The following is a 17,465-nucleotide window of genomic DNA, read 5'->3' as shown; positions in this document are numbered from 1 at the left end:
GGGCCTTGCAGCCCAAGCTTGGCGTTCATAAATTCAGGCCCGGGCCTCAGGGAAAGCGGGCTCAGACCGGCCACTCCCCTCCTGGCTGGTAACCCAGGGCGCGTCCCTCCCGCCCTCTAAGCAGTTTTCCATGTCAGAGACAGAGTGAAAATTAACCTCAGGGGCTTTGTGAAAGATGACCCCAGCAGGACCTCATACAGCAGGTGTGACCCACCCCCAGGTGCGAACCCACCCACAGGTGCGGAGCCCTTATAAGTGTCTGGGGACACACTGGACAGAGGTGTGCAGCCTTTGGTCTTGTTACCTTCCTGCCTCATGGAAGGAAGAGAGGGAGGGAGGGAGGGAGGGAGGAAACTGAGTGAGTGAGTGGGTGACTGTCCCCACCAGGTCTATGAGCAAAAGTCTTGCCCACCGTCATGACCCCCGAGCCAGGCATGAGGGGGGCCCAGGAGAGATGTTTGTTGAATAGATGAATCAGTGTCCTCCAAGGGGTCCCTGGAGGTGGTTACCAATGGGAGGTGGACCGCTAGAAGCAGAAATCAGAAGCCAAGGTCAGGGGGCAGGGAGCCTGAACAGCAAGAGATGGGGGACAAGCCAGGTGCGAGGGTTCTGAGTCACCCCAGGGCAGACCCGGCTGTCTGCATCTGTCTTGTCTCTGTCCTCTGGGGTGAGTAGCTTGGGGCGACAAGCTGTTCTTAGATGGGCCCAGTGGGCTGACACGCCTGCTTTGTCCGCAGTCTGCCTGTTCTCACCTGGAGCCCACTTCCTCCCTCCGGGCCTCTGTCCTTGGGTCTCATGCGGCACAATGGCCTGTCCATGCCCCATTCCTGTGCCCACACTCATCCCCAGGCAGAGACTCCCTTCCTGACCTGATGCTCTCAGGCCCTGCCCCAGCCCACCCCATCCATGGCTCCTCAGGCTGCCCTGGCCACCTCCACCTAAAGTAAAACCACACCACAATCCCTGCAGTATCACTGGTGGGGAGCACATGGGAACGCAGCTCCGTGTTCATGATGCTGCAACACTGATGAAGCCAGCGCTGGAGCCAGGCCGTCAGCCTTTAATGAGCAAACTGCAGTGGCCTGGATGGGCCCCTCGCTGATCCACGGAGGCCCTGCACCTCCCCCAGACCCGCAGCTTGTTTCAGCCCTGGTAGGTCTTGTGGGATTCTTGTAAATTCTCCAAATTTGCCATTGGCTCCAGGGCAGGGACAGTGGAGAGAGTGGAACCTCTCCTTGGGCAGCCCGTGTTGGTCCCTTCATTGGAAACAGAGTTTATTCAGCTCTGGTCATGGGTGGGACACTGTGCTGAGTGGCTTCTTCACATTATCCCATTTAAAAGTCACAACAGCCCAGACGGCAGTGCCATTACTGCTGCCTTTTTTGCAGAGGAGGAAACCAAGCCTCATACATGTTTACTGTTCACCCAAAGCAGAGCCAAGTTTCAATGACATTTTATTCCACTGGCCCAGTCTACAGCTGCTTTCTGGAAATGTGGCCCACGTGCAATATAAATGCTGCCATGTGCACCAGGTTCTTACCCTGGAAGTGGCTTTCAAAGGTCACCTGGTCCTACCTTCTTATTTTCTAGGCCAAGAAGCAGAGGCCCAAGGGGTTTACACTCACGTCAGTTCCTGCAGCAGCTAGAGCTGGGCCGGGTCTGGGAGCTGGTCTGCTCCGCCCAGGCAGCCTCTGTGCTCTGCACTCCTGTGAGGCCAGCTCCTGCCAGGCAGTAAGGCTACCCCCACGGCCCAGGTGGCTGCCATCCAGCAGCTTGGCTAATGGGATGGCACCGAGGGTCAGGGAGGTGCAGATGCCACAGTTACAGGAGGGCTGAGTCAGTGCCCAGCGAGGTGGCAGAGTAACAAAACCAGTAAATTATAACAGCAGCCGTGGTTTGCTGACAAGTACTTACAGCACATGCCGAGTACTTTACCTGTGTAATCTCATTTAATCTTCCCAACAACCTGTGAGGTCATTTACCCAAGGTCACCTGACGGAGAAGAGAATTAAACCAAAGCCCCAGTCACTCCAGAGCTCATGCTCACAACTGCTGTGCTGTGCAAGTAAACAAGCAAGAGAACCCCACACAGCTCCACCTCTGCCATCAGTGAAAACCAGCCCATCTGGTGCCATCAGAGCTGGGGGACCTTTGCAGAGCCACTAGCCCTAGGCTGTCCAGTGCATTAGCCCCTGGCCAGGTGCCACCATTGAGCACTTGAAGTGTGGCTGGTCTGAGCTAAGCTGTGCTATTAGTGTCAAAGACACCCAGATTTTAGGATTTAGTATAGAAAAAAAGTGTATAATATCTCACTGTTAATATTTTAATGTTGATTACAGGTTGAAATGATATATTGGGTTAAACAAAATACATTCTTAAAGCAAAGTTCACTTGTTTCTTAACTTTTTTAACATGACTACTACAAAATTTAAAACTACATGCATGGCTCCCATTATATTTCTATTGGACGGTGCTGATCTAGACCCAAGTTCAACTAGGCTGCTGATGTACCAGCTAGAGGGGAGGAAATGTTCCCTGCCCCTCTCTCAAGCCCTGTTTAAGCCCAGGACTGCGCTCCAGAGCAGAGATCACCGCCAGCATCCTGGCTGCAGGCCCTCACCCTCGCGTCCCCATTGTCCCTATAGCAACCAAGATATGGAGCAGGCTTCTCATGAATGCACTTGGTGGAAACACAGACACCTGCTGTCACCAAGCTCATTACACAGAGGAAGAAAACGAGGTTCAGAGCATTGAAGTTCACACAACTGCAGAGTGCTGGGGTCAGCTTCAAACCCATTCAGTATCCCAGGCTGCCAGGATTCAGACCTGGTGCCAAGTCAGTGCCAGGGGCATCTGATGGCACCTTGGTCCCCAACAATGAGTCTTACGATGTCAGACGCACCAAAGCATACACTTTAGAAACAGAGAGTAGACTTTAGCATCCAGAGTCCCACCCTCTCAGATTTCCTGAGTCACAGAACTAGAACAGCTTAGACTCCCAAATTCCCACAATCAGAGCATCAGGGGGTCTGCAAACCACAGGAGGGGTGCGTTTTAGACCTACAGACCCTGAGAAGCACAGACTCCAGGTATCACAGATGCTGGACCCCGGGCATGTGTTATACCCACAGGGGCTCTTGTGAGGCCTGCTGGGAGCTCAGGGCATGGCAGGGGAGCAGGGGAGGGGTGAGGAGTGGGCACTGAGCCTGCCCAGGACTGGCCCAGCAGGTTGGACTTGGAGCTACAGCCCTGAGCTGTGTCCAAAGGGAGGTAGGGACCTCCCTCTCTATTTGGATGATAGAAGTTAAGCCCATAACTGTCTAAGAAAAAGATAGCTGCCTAAAGACAGGGGATATCTAAGCTGGGGACACAGGCTTTACAGGAAGAAGATCTCTTGGCTGGGGCATCCTGGAAGGCTTCCTGGAGCGGGTGTGATTGGAGCTGGGCCCAGAGGGAAAGTGGAATCAGGTCCTGAGCTCATGGTCGGAGTGTAAGTCAGGGGTCAGTGAGGGAGATAACTCCATACAGAGGAGACGGCTTGAGTGCAGTGTGAGGCATGTCTGAGGAACAGTGCTTGTCTGCAGACCCTGCAGCTCAGAGAGTGGGGCAGGGAGTTGAGATTAAGAATATGAAGCTGTAAAGACCTCTCTAGATGGATTAGCATGCTGGGCTCAAGTTTGGACTTTTGATGCTACCAAATAGTATCAAATACTGGAGTATCAGTAACCTCTGGGGGAAAGAGAAATGACAAAAACTCAAGTCACCATTTATTGAGCATATACTATACATCAGGCACCAACCAAGCACTTTACATACATTTCTCATTTATTTTTGTAACAGCTCCTGTGAAGCGAAGTAGGTATTAGGACCCCCGTTTGCTAGACGAGGTAACTGAAGCTTAAAAGGATTAAAAAAAAAAAAAAGAAAACCTCACTCTAGTTCACATGGCTGCTGAGAGGCAAGGTCAGTAAAGGCACCGGATATCTCTGCCCCCAAAGCCTCCGCTCCCCAAGATAGCCCTGTGAGAGGCGTAGACTAGAAGGGGTGAGCCTGGAGGCAGGGGGTCCCTGGGGAGCTACTAGGTGTCCACGGGGAAAAGACCAAGAGCAAACAGGCGGAAGCTGGGGGAGGGGAGGTGGGGAAACATGTGGAGGGTAAATGGGGGTCTGGGAGCCTGAGGGCCCAGGGGATTCACAGGAGCAGAGCTGAGGACCTAACAGACATCGGGGAAGGGTCTGGGTGGGGGGACATGGGGACGGCTGGGCCACATTTGTCATCAGAGTCAGCCTCTGATGGACAGGCTGGGAGTCCTGGTCTCCTTCTGCTGAGGCCCCGCCAGGTCCCAGGGCAAAGCCAAGGAGGAAACCCGAGCTGCGGTTGGCAAACTCTGCTCCTGATCAATTGCTGACCCTCAGGAGGGCTAATTAGCTGTTGCATAAGCTATCACTACAGGTAATGACCATCTGGATAAACACTCAGGGATGCTGAGAGGGCCCAGCGTGTCACAGGAGGAACCTGGAATCATCCCCAGACCCAAGGAGGACAGGGACTTCGGAGTCAGGCAGACCCGGGTCCCTGTCTTTGTTGCAGCCATTCACCAGCTCTGGGACTTTGCACTTAACCTGGCTGAGCTCAGCATCCACGTGTGTAAATCGGGACTAATAACAGTATCAGCCTGAAAGAATTAATAGGATGAAATGAGAGCGTTTATAGACAGTGCCTACTTCCTGACATGGGGAGGGTCTAGAATACCAGCCCCTCTTCTTCTCCCTCCCAGGCTCCCTCCTGCCCCCCACCCCTCCTCCCAGCACAGCACAGACGTCACACTCACCCCACACCCACTGGGCATCATTCCTGGGACCTGCACTCAGCTCTCCATGAGTACTCTTATACAACCCTGTGAAGTGAGATTTTATTATTAGTCTCATTTCATAAATGAGAAAACAGACTCAGATCAGTGATATCAAACCACACAGCTGGTGAGGGACAGTGTGGGACTGAAACCCAGGCCTGTGGGACTCCAACGCCCTGCCATATTTGCTTTACCAGCTCGGGTGCGGCCCAGGCTGGCCCCTTCTCTCCCAGCAGGGCTGCCTGGGGCGTGGCAGAGCTGCCTGGCTGTCCTCGAGCAAGAGGCTGACGGGGGCTGGACAGCAAACCCCTCCCGCCTCCACCTGTTCTGGACCAACCCCCCACTTTCCCAAGTAGACATGGCTTCAGGGTCTCCCCAGGTACAGATGGCACCACGTGGGGTCACAGGCCCTTCAAACAGGCGATTTACGAGCCTGTCACATAGCTGTCACATAGCCTGTCACGTAGCTCGTATGAGCTACACCAGGATCAATGTTAATGCCTCCCTGACTAAGATTATGCCCCTGAGCAGCTCCTTCCCATTGGAGAGACCTGGGGCTCTGTCCTGTCAATTACCCAGAGGTGGTGTCAGCTCACACGGGGGTCTGGGGGAGGCAGGACAGGACTGTGGGCTCTGCCAGGCTGGCCATGAACTCGCGTCTCCTTTAAGAGCCGGGCTCTAAAGTTCCGACTCTGCCACTTAACCTCTTTTCGCCTCAGTTTCCTCATTTGAAAAACGGAAATAATAACAGCACTGGCCCATGTGGTTGTCATGTGGACCAAGTTAACATGTGTAAAGAGCTTAGGACAAGGCCCCCAGCACGTGCCTTAAACAATCAGTGTGTGGTCGTTACAGTTAGTACCTTAAATGCCCTGTCCCGCCCCCCTCAGCCCAGCTCCTCTGCTCTCATCGCATCCCACCTCCACCACCCACACTTGCTCCTGGAACCCTTTCCTTAGTCTTCATGCGCACCGGCTCAGAGGCCTCAGGGTGAGACCCCAGGGATGGTTGCATTTCTCAGGGGCCTCTGGAAACCTGAGCAGTTTTTGAGGCCCACAGGGACGCTTAGAGAAGCTTAGTTACTCACCAGCTACTGAAGATCACGACCCCAGGATGCATTAACTGTTAGGTGACTGAATCCTTCTCCCAGGGACCACAGGATCTCAGCTAGAGCCTACCACTGGGATTGCCGGCTATGGAATGGAAGCCCTCCTCTGCCACAAGTAAACCCCCAACCTATGGGTCTGCCCACCCTCTACCTGCCTGACCACCTCCTGCCAGCCTGCAGAGAGACTGTGCATTCATTCATGCAACAATTCTTAAGGGAGATAAGAGGTGAAAGTAAATAAAGCACTGCTTGTCCTCTAGAATTTTATAGGCTGTTTCTTCCACTAGTGCATCCTGGGGTCATGACTTTCAGTAGCTGGTCTGAAGGTCAGGGAGGAGAAATTAGGTTGGACCTCAAGAAGCACTTCTTGTGGGGAGGGGCAGTGCGGTACAGTGGTTACAGGCACAGACTCTGAGGGTCACAGACCTGGGACTGCATCCCAGTTCCACGGCTCACCAGCTGTGTGTCCTCAGGCAAGTAACTTAACCTCCCTGAGCATCATGGTCCTCACCTGGAAAGTGAAGGTAACAGTATCTGCCTTGCAGGCCCTCGGGGCTGACTGAGACATGGCGAGGGAGGAGCCTGGCACAAGGTGAGCGCTCACTTCAGAGCAGCCTTTATCCTCTTGGAGGGAGCCGCACTTTGGGGGAAGAACCAGGCAAACCCCAACTCCACTCCTTCTGCCTCATTTGACCTCCCTGAGCCTTGGTTTCCTCATCAGTGAAATGAGGAAAACACAGCCTGACCCTTGGGAGGGGATTGGGGGAGGAGCTGGAGGCGGGGGAGGTGAATCGATCTGGACCCTGAAGGTCCAAACCCAACACTACCCTCCGCCAGGGGAGCCGTCAGCTCCTCCTCCCGCCTTCTTCGTCTCCACCTCGGTGTTGGGGTCGCGTGAAGGTCGGGGTGGGGGAGACGCACAGGGATGAAGTCCCAGTCATGCCCTGAGCCAGCGTTTGGTGCCTCAGTTCCCTGCCAAGTGTTGCCCAGGCTCTGGGGACCCCTCCAGTGATGGGGAGCTCACCACCCCCTGGGCTGGGTGGCAAGAATCCCAGGGCACCAGAGGGGATGCGGCAAGGAGTCCTGAGCTGCTGCAGCCTCCAGGCACCAGCCCTGCAGGGCGCAGTCGGCCCAGGGCCACATCCTGAGAGGTATCCCCAGCGTTGCAGGAGCAGTTTTCCCCAGTAACTCCAGGTACTATGGGAGAGAGGGAATCTGTGTATTAGAGAGACAGTGAAAAAAAAATTTTTTTTAATGATAAAGAAAAGGGAAATCTAAAGTCTCCTGGGAAAAGACAGGACCCATTTTTCAATTTCTCTTTGAATCATCTGAAAAAAATTACACCTTAACCACAGTGGCTCTTTATTGATTCAGGGAGTAACAGAGCTATTAGCCCAAGACCTGCAAGGCAGGGCCTGGAGAGCAGAGACCTCGACCCCCCACTGTGATGTCCAGGGGCAGCCGGCACCACATGCAGGGAACACTCTGCTCTGGGAGCCACCTCCAAGCTCTGCCTGAACTCACTGTGTGGCCTTGGGAAATCCCACTCCCTCTCTGGGCCTCTTCTCCTCCTTGCTCCTGAAGGGTGGGACCAAGAGGTCTCTGTAATTTATCCAGATCTGAGCTGATGTTCAGGATCTAAAATGGCCAAGGGGGTGAGAAGGGGCAGACCAGAGATGGGACTGAAGGGTATAGACAGGAAAGACCAGAGGAACAGGCTGGGTGACCATGAGTTTCCCCGAAACCTGGCTGCCGGGTCCTGACTGCACTGGAGGCTTCACCCTCCACCAGGAACCCTGGAGGCATCCTCGACCCCTCCCACTCCCTCCCTGCAGCCCACATCAAATCCACCTCCAGTTTCATCTCCCCAAACCGCTGCCATCATCCTCTCTCTCTGACTCCATGGCCTCTTCCCACCCCAACACCTGCCATCATCTCCCATCTAGACCTTTTCTCAGCCTCCTAGCAGCCTCCTGCCCACCGTCCTCTCCTGACCAGAGGCTGCAAAGAGCAATTCACCGCAGAAATCCACTCAGGCCTCCTGAGTTCTGGCCTTTCCCCCGTGTTCTCAGGAGGAGGACAGAGCTGCTCCCTGTGGCCGACCTGGTCCAGTGGGGCCTGGCCCAGCCCCCCACCTCCACCCTCACTTGCTTCCTCCTTTCCCATCACACCCCCACTCAGGCCCTGAATTCACCCCCCTAGCACTGCAGATTCTTTGCACGCACTGGAGCACACCTCCTCCCCATTTCTCCAGAGTTTCCCCTCCTTGCCCCTCAGACCTCCTCAGGGAAGCCTTCCTCGACCTTCCTGCCAAGGTCAAACCCCGGCTCAGGGTCCCGAGCCCTGGGAACCTCTTCCAGGGCACACTGGTCACAGGGCAGGTTCCAGGTCATTTGGCAACTGTCTGTGCCCCCACTGGGCTGTGAGCTCAGGGCTGGGAAGTGTCATTGTTTCATTCACTGCCGTAGCCCCTAGAACAGGGCCTGGCACATCGTAGGTGCTCAGTAAACACTGGTGGGAGGAAGGCATGGAGGGAGAAGAATCGGTGGAGTTCGCTCTGTTCAGAGAAGGTGCCTGGAAAAGAGAACAGAGACACAGGACTAAAGGATGGAGGACCAGGGGCTCCCGAGCCACAGCCGGGGACTCAGGAGATGTCATCTCCAGCCGGGAGCCCCTGAGGCTGAGTTGGGGGACAGAGGATGAGAGTTACTCTGGGAAGCCCCAGATGGAGGCCAGAGAGGCAGGAGGGCCAGGAGGGACATGGTCTCCCCAGAGGAACATGGTCTCCGCTCAAGGCTCCCATCTGCGGGAGGACCCGCCACTCTGACCACATCCCTCCCCTGCTCCCGAACCATCCTTGGCTCCCAGCGCTGCCTGCTCAACCCACCTTCCCCGCCTCATCTCCCTCCATTTGTCCCCACAGGCCCTGGGCCTGGTCCCTAATCTACCACTTTCTTCAGCTCAAGTGTCACCTCTTCCAGGAGGCCTTCTCTGATTCCCTTTGCTGCTTGTCCCTCCTCCATTCCCAGAAGACCCAGCTGATGTCCCTCCTACAGAGCTTGTGTCAGTCTCACCACTAGATCGTGAGCTATTGGAGGTGACAGGAGGTTTTATTCTTCTCTCCCTCACCCTGGCACACAGCCCAGCACGCAGTGGCTCTCAAACTGGGCGAGACAAATGAATGAATGAATGAATGAACATTACTAGCCTCCATTTATTCAGGACCTGCTGTGTACCAGGCACTGTGCTAACATTTTACGAGCATCATTTCATTTAATCCTCCCTACAACCCCTTGTAGAGTATACTGATATATGCCCATAGTACCGACGGGGAAACTGAGGCTCGGGGGGTTGGGTCACTCACCAAGGTCACACAGCAAGTAAACTGAGGCAGTAGAACCTCCCTGCTCAGCTCCATCCGATGTCTCTTGCTCTCCCCCTGAGCTGAGCCCATAGTTCATGGTCACATCCAGGGCTTCCCTGCCAATCCCTCCACTCACTGAGGACCCACGATGGCTGCTTTGGTTGAAAGTCATGATCACAAACACCCAGCCTCAGTTCAACAAAGAAGGACCTGCCTTTTCCCAGTGCGTGTGCTGGCATGAGTGTGTCACTTAGGGACCCCTGCGTAAGTGACAGGTATGTCCATAAGAGACCCCTCAGTCCTACCCATGGACTCTCTCCATGCTTATCGTAGGCAGAGGCCCCTGTCCTCTCCCCTCCAGGGGCTGGCAGCCCTCCCAGGCCCATGTGGGTGCTGGAAGCTCCCTCTCCATTGTTCCGGGAACATCACCTATAGATCATGAAGTCTGAGGCTGTAATGTCAGCGTCATTTGTATATCTCCAACGAGCCAGAGGCCACAGGGCTGTTCAGATCCCAGAGATTCTGGAGAGGGGAGGAAAATGCTCAGATGAAAACAGAGGGAGCACAGAGGAAATAGAATGTGCCAGGGAGATTAATCCACTACTCAGACATGAAAGAAATGTGTTTACTTATATTTTATTGCATCTTATTGGAATGTACACTTCATACTTAGCTGCTTGCAAGCCTCGGATTATCCAGAGAGAAAGCGAAATGAAAGACAAGAGAATAAAAACATGGACAAAAAAGCTCCTGAAATTGAAATCATTAAGAGAGAGAAATAAAAGCCAGACTTGAGACAAAAGCAGTCACTTGGCGCCAGGGCCCTCTCAGCACTGACACCAGGTCCCCAAGGCCACAGAGCCCAGTGCCAGCTGCCCACCAGCCCTGCAGTCCTGATCACTGGCATCAGGGAAAGTCCCAGGCCAGATCAGGAAGCTCTGCTGTCCTAGAGCTGCTCCCTACTTGCTATGTGACCAGGGCAGGTCACTGCCCCTCTCTAAGCCTCATTCCCCAAGGATGAAATGAGAGGCCTGGACCAGACACCTTCAGAGGCAATGGGAAGAGGCGGGGAGTGGTTAAAATAAGAGCCCTTCCTGGGGTTCAGGGAATCCCATAGACAGCCCCTGTTATGAGCTGAATTGTGACCCCCCCCATTCATATATTGAAGCCCTATCTAATCCCCAATTTGACTATACTTGGAGATGGCCCTTTAAGGAGGTAATTAAGGTTAAATGAGGTCATAAGGGTGGGGCCCTAATCCAATAAGACGAGTGTCCTTCTCAAAAGAAGAAGAGACACTGGGGTGCACACACAGAGAAAAGGCAATGTGAGGACTCAGAGAGAAGGCGGCCGTCTGCGACACAGAGAGAGAGGCCTCAGGAGAAATGACCCTGCCAGCACCTTGATCTTGGACTTCCAACCTCCAGAACTATAAGAAAATAAAATTCTGTTGTCTAATCCACCCAGTCTGGTAGCCTGTTATGGCAGCCCTAGCTGACTAATACACCCCAATAAGACCCACTGATAGATCTGAACCAATGGTACCCAGTAATCAGGATGACATGCTGAGGGCAGGTGGAGAGAGGTGGATGTTAGTACATTTTCCTGACCCTTATGCACCTTCTGTCTCCACCAGCATCCCAGCCCCTGTGCCATCTGTGCCTCCCCCATCAAAATTGCACCCAGGAAAGGCCCTGAAATCCCCTCTCACTGCAGAGTGATTGGCTGAGGAGGAGGAAGGAGTAGGGGCCTGGTCTCCCAGGGCAAAAACTTCCATCTTCTAACAAATGGGCACTAAGAATCTCAGGCATCAAAGAGGGAAGACCTTGGTGGAAGGGAACCCTCCAGCTTCCTGGCCACTGATTCTGCCCACCCTCAAGGCCAGAAAATTGTGGGGGAGGCAAGGAGCTCAGGAGGGACTGTTAGTGGAATGTCCAGGTGCTGCTGCTGGTGTACGTGTATGTGTGTTTTGAGAGAGACAGAGACAGAAGGAGGGACCAGTACCTCAGTAATAACACAGAGTGGGAGGCGACTCAGACACCTTTTTATCCCTGGTACCAATGATGAAGCCTCCTTAGCTGCCCAGAGCAAGGATGAGGCTCCCAACCAGGCTCTGGAGACACAGTCAAGACCCAGACACAGCCCTGGGCTGGAAGGTCTGGCAGCCTGGTTGAGGCCCCACTATGTCAGAACATGGTGACCACTGGGGACACAGGAATACAGATGTGAACAAAACACAAAAATCTCTGCCTTCATGGCAAACCGTAGCCAACGTTTATTGAACATTTACTGCATTCTGAGCACCGTACGAAGCCCTTTGCAGGACTGACCTACGAATTAGGTATTATCACTGTCCTCGTTTTACAGATGAGGAAATTAAAGTTAAGTATCTTGTCCCATGTCCCACCCTATAAGTAGGTGCTGGCATCAGGATTCAGATCCAGGTTGGTCTGATCCAGTTGGTTTTCTAAACACAACATTATTAGTACTAATAGAAGCACCATTATTATCTCATTAGCACTATTAAGACAGACATCCCCATTAGCCTGGAATCACCAGATCGTGATGATAGTTGCTGGTGCTAACTGAGCTGGGTCAACCAGATGCCCCTTGCTTGCTCAGCCTTTTACATCAGCATCATGTTAGAGAGCCTGAGAGGTGGGACTTTCCTTACTCCTGTTGCGTAGATGAGGAAACTGAGACCCAGAGACACTAAGGTATGTGAATATCCCAGCAACTAGTGAGCGGCTGAGCAGGGATTTGCATCTAAGAGTAGCTCCAAAGCCCTTAATTGAGGTCGAGAGAGGTTAAGCAACTAAAGTAATTAAACCCACGCTATCGACACTTGCACAGCCAGATGTCTTAAGGTGGCCAATTAGACAATGTTCTGATGTCAGCATGTACAATCCCTGCTTCTTGCTGCCAAGTACCATGCCCTTGACACCCTTTTATCAGTCCCTCCCTGAGCCATGGGAGTTAGCACATGCTGATACGTTCTCAAAAATGGAGCGAGGGTGTCTGTTGCAAACATCACTGAGTTATTTGAAATGGCTGGAAGTGTAAAGCTTTATTTTTAAAAGTCATGTCAAAACATTGTTAGGGTTGGGGTGGGTGAGCAGAATCAGAAAAAGGGACTCGGTCACAAGTATGCCGGTCCAGGAAGCCTCTGTGTGCCCATGAGCCTGAGACTCTACTCTCCTAACAGAGACACCAGGGCAGCCAGAAAGCACCAGTACAAGGACCTGCCAAAGTCCAGCTCCCCACAGCAGGCACTGGGAAGCCACAGAAGGAACGAGTGGGAACCATGGCAGCATCAGATAAACCAAGCAGACCACAATGACTCTGATAACTAAACTGCCACTGGGACCACGGCCCACAGTTGTAGGTCAAGAACCCATGTGCCAAACCCAAACAGGGTGTTTGCCTGCTAAAATAAAAGATTTAAATAGGGAGGGCCTAGACTCCTCTGGAAGATATAGCCACTGCAATAAGGCAACAAAAATAAATATAAGGCACATGGATTTGAAAGAAAGAAATAAAACTGTCTCTATTCGGAGATGGTATGAGTCTCTTCGTAGAAAATCACAAGGAATCCACTAAAACAAAAAAAAAAGCCTTCCCAGAGCTGAGTTCAGCAAGCTCACAGTATAAAAGATCAACACACGAAAGTTTACTGTATTTACTAACAATGTATTTACTAACTGTATATACTAACAATGAACATGTGGAAACCAAAATTTAAAACACAATGACATTTACAGTCTCCAAAGGAAATGAAATATTTAGCTTACACTTAACAAAGCATATATGAGATCTGCATGCTGCGAATTACTGTAAAGAGCTTGGAAGTTATCATTCCCATCCTCACAATAAGAAAAAAAGCCGGGCAAACTGAAAATCATCAATCATCTTCTGAGATCCATCAGAGAATTGAGGTCACAGACAAACTGGTGCCCCGAAACCTGGAAAGGCAAGAGGATACCTAGAATCACAGCTTACCAAGGACAGAAGCCCTTAACTGGAGCCAGCAACTGTAGGAGCACTTTAAACTCAACATGATGAATTGCTGAGGTCTCACAGTCGACTAGCTTGGGAGCTAAAAACTCCAAGAAGGCAAGTCGTAAGGGGGACTCCCACAATTTGTGAGTTTAACCTCCAGGAACCCCATAAGGTTTTCAATGTGAAGACAGGAGAATTCAGATGCACTGAAAGACTGAGACATAATTCTAGGACTGTAGAATGTTTCCCCTCCCTGCACAACGCCACTTCAATAAGGTTCCTGTAGCTAAAAGGACTGCAAGCCTCAGACCCTATTTAAGGAGACTTTAGGAAAAGTCAAGACGACAAGGACACTGGAGGAAATTTTAGCCTCTGATACTGGGACTACAGCAAATGTAAACACAGCCTAACTCCTAGCCAGATAAACATAAAACCTCCCATTAAACCTCCCATTAAACGCTGATTTACCTGGGTCCCTTTGACCTGACACATCATGTCTAGCTATCAACAATAAATTTCACTCAAGGGCAAAAACACAGTCTGAAGAGATAAAGTAGGTATCCCAAGGAGGAGGGTATACAGGCATCCCCAGTGAGGTATTGATGTTTTTACAACAAAATAAGCCCAAATGCTCTCACCCTGATGTGTGGACAAGTGATACAGGATTCTCATTAGAAAGGGCATCAAGAAATCTTTCAATATGGAAATCAATGGACGCTCGTGAAGAGAATTACCAGCTGAATAACGAGGAAGGGCAAGTCAATAGAACTGAGAAAATATGGAGGAGAGAAGCCACAACTCACTCCCTGGTTACAGGGTCAGAGACACCAAATTGATTAAACAATGACACTGAATTATGAGGAAACATGCAACTTCTTAACAAAGACAGAAACCAACTAATGGGATAACGAATGATCTTCAAGGAACATCAGAGCCTGCAGTCATCTGAGCATTTTCTAACCACATAAATGATTCCTAAAGGCCCCACCTCTGTCCTGATCGAGTGCTGGGGCTAGACCCTCAGCCAGGTCCCACCCTCACCATGCTCTCTGAGCTCAGTCTCCCCAATGCCTTCTCTGGACCAGAGACCAGTCCGTCCTGCCTACCTGTCCGCCCTCAATGTGTAGTCCACCCCTTCCAGGAAGTCTCCCCTGATTCCTCCAGGCCCCAGTCACTCAACCTCTGACCTCAGTCTAAACAGCAGTATGCCCTGAACCATGTGCTGATATTTGGTAAGAGTGTGAGTAGTGGCTCTTTCTTGCAGGTGAGAACTTGGACTCTGGGGTCAGGAAGACCTGGGTTCACATCCCAGTTTTCTGTATGACCTTGACCAAGCTGTTACCAGCTCAGCCTCAGTTCTCTCATCTGTGAGGTGAGGGTTATGATTTCCACCTCTCAGCAGATTTAATGAAATGCGGAATGTAAAGTGCTGTCACGATGCCTGACACTTAGGCAGTGCCCAAGAAATGTTGGTCATGGTTATAACCGCCCCTAACAGTGTACAGAGCACAGCCAGATCTGTTAGGGTCAAGCTCTCTCTCCCATAGAAGGGACCACATCTGGCATTTCTACAGCACTTTAAAGTTGACAGAGCCCATTCACGCCATTTGTCTGTGGGGAACCTCAGATCCCCAGAGAGCAGGCAAGAGTGTGAGTCTGGGGCCAGAATCTCTGGGTTCAAATCCTGCCTCCACCACCTCCTAGTTACCCTGTGCAAGTTCTTTCCCCTGTTTGACCTTCAGTTTCCTCACCTGTAAACTGGGGCTAACAATGCTATCTCTTTGTAGGATTGTTATAAGGTCTATACATGTAAAGCATGTAGGACAGTGCCTGGCCTGTAAAAGTCCCTCCATCATGTCTGAGATCTTTATCATCCTCCCCATTTTACAGATGAGCAAACTGAGGCTCTGAGAGGCTAAAGCACGTGTCCAGGACCACACAGATGATGGCTGTCAAAGCCAGCTCTTTAACTCAGACTCATAGTGTCTGGATCCGCATCCCAACTACCATGTGTCAAGGGCTGTGCCCTTTACGCCTCATCTCGTCCCACAGCCGTCCTCGGAAGGAAGTCTCCTCATTTCCCGCTTCACAGGTGAGGGAACAGAGGTCCGGGGTGCGCATGGAACTGGCCCGAGGTTCCACAGCCAGTAAGGGAAGAATTCCCCAGAATTCAGACCCAGGGCTCCCTGTTCCCAAACCCGCAGTGAAGGCGGTTTCCTCCTCCCTTCTTTCCCGACAGGCCCCAGCTGAGGGGAAAGGGCTGCAGGGACAGGGGACCAGCTGGGGCCTGTAGGGAGGGCAGGCTGGGCAGCCACCCCCAGGGCTCCAGAGATCGCCCGAGTTCCGAACTTTGTCTGCTGGAAACTCTGCAGAGTTCAAACCTTGGCAAAGCCAGAACCTCCTCTGAGAGCGGGAAGGAGAGGGGAGAAGGACGCACTTTCTCTCCATCCTCTCCCTTTGGCATCTGCAGAGCTGTGCACATGCATCAGAAGAAGAAGGCACATCTTCAAGGGCTCCAGCATGAACCCCACACAGATGTATTTTTCTGAACCTCATTATCTTTCCCTCCCAAGGTCAGAGGTGATGTCAATAACTTCCTGCCCACTGCCTGGCACAGATCTGCGGCGAGGCCGCACGCCTGTTTTAGGAGCTGTAAATCCATCCTCCCTTCCCCTAGAAATCATTTGGAAACCCGGTTGCTAAATCCATCTAAATCCAGTAGTTCATGAGTCAAAGGCCTCTTCTGGGCTCGTGCTCGGCTGTTGAGGCTCCATCTCCCCAGACCAGGTTCTATCCAGGGTCAGGGAAGCCGTGAGACCCACCGAGGCCAGGGCCAGAGAAAACCCCCCAAACCATGTGGCAGTTGTTGCCCCAGCCTGCATCGGCCCTCACCAGTCACACGGGAGTGGGTGCTCTCACCAACCAGGCCGAGAAAAATTCCTAACAAGTCTGCAGGGAGAGAATCCACCTGGTGCCAGAGCTTCACCCTCAGGCATATAACAAGCCCTTGTCAAGCTCCAGAGAACACCCTGGTTCTGAAGTGGCACAAGCATTTGACTCGGAGTCCCATCACTTTACAAAGCCAGAGGGCTTAAGGCAGCATCTCCTCCAGGTGGGGAGGCAGGAAGTGGAGCCTACTTCCAGCCCCTCTTCCCTGCGGCTCTAGAGAGCTGTGTGGTGCTGCGAGCAGCGGGGGCTGAAGATGGGGAGCCCTCCTGTGCACGGGGCACGTGCACGACCTGCCTGAGGTCACACAGGGAGTGAGGTGCATAGCTGGACTGAACCCAGGTCCACCGGGTTCCGGAGCTAATGCTGTTAACACTTAGGCGGCAGTCTGCAGATTCCCAGAAGAGGGTGGGGTGTGCGGAGGATTGGGAGGGCCAGGCCTGAGAGCCCCAAAGCCCCGAAACACTCCTTGCTCCCCCCAAGTGGTGGGGGCACGTCTCGAAGCTTCTACTCCTCGCAGCGGCAGCTAGCGCCAGTAAACTACTCCCGGTAATGGAGATGTTTGCTTGGGGAATTAGGGAAGCAGTAAACAGAAGCCCTGAGTAATTAACCATGGACTGTGGATGTGCTCAGCCTTTCAATGCTGCCACCCCTGCAGTGGCTTCCCCTGCAGTGAGGTGATACCACTGGGTGGCGTTTGTCTGCCGAGATGAGCAAGTGAGAATCAGTCAGAGCCATGGAGAGTCAGGGGATGCTTGGAAGACCACTGAGCATCATTCCCTCATTGGCCAGATAGGGAAAGCAAGGCCCTGAGCGGGAGAGACAGCTGCCCAAGGACACACAGCTGAGGGAAGAGATGGAGCTCATGCCCTGCTCACTGTGAGTGCAGCCGGATCATCAACCCAACTTTGTGGTGTCCCTTTGCCCTGACTTCACCTTTGTAAATAGTCCATTTATTAAACTCTCCTCAGAAGCAGCTCGAGCCATAAACCAGTAGGAACACTTCATGGTGATTTTGAGGAACTGGAGGCTGAGTGAGGACTAGCTGGAGAGTGAGAAACTCAAGAAAGCCACAGGACAAGGAGCCAACACACCTACTGGAAAAGACAACATTCAAAAAACTGACCATACCGAATGCTAGCAAGGATGCTGAGCGACAGGAACTCTCACTTATTGCTGATGGGAATGCAAAATGC

This window comes from Monodon monoceros, unplaced genomic scaffold (assembly GCF_005190385.1).
Source record: "Monodon monoceros isolate NGI ecotype Baffin Bay Population unplaced genomic scaffold, NGI_Narwhal_1 Super_Scaffold_18, whole genome shotgun sequence".
NCBI lineage: Eukaryota > Metazoa > Chordata > Mammalia > Artiodactyla > Monodontidae > Monodon > Monodon monoceros.
The sequence above is the reverse complement of the archived record's forward strand: the minus strand, read 5'-3'. Positions refer to the sequence as shown.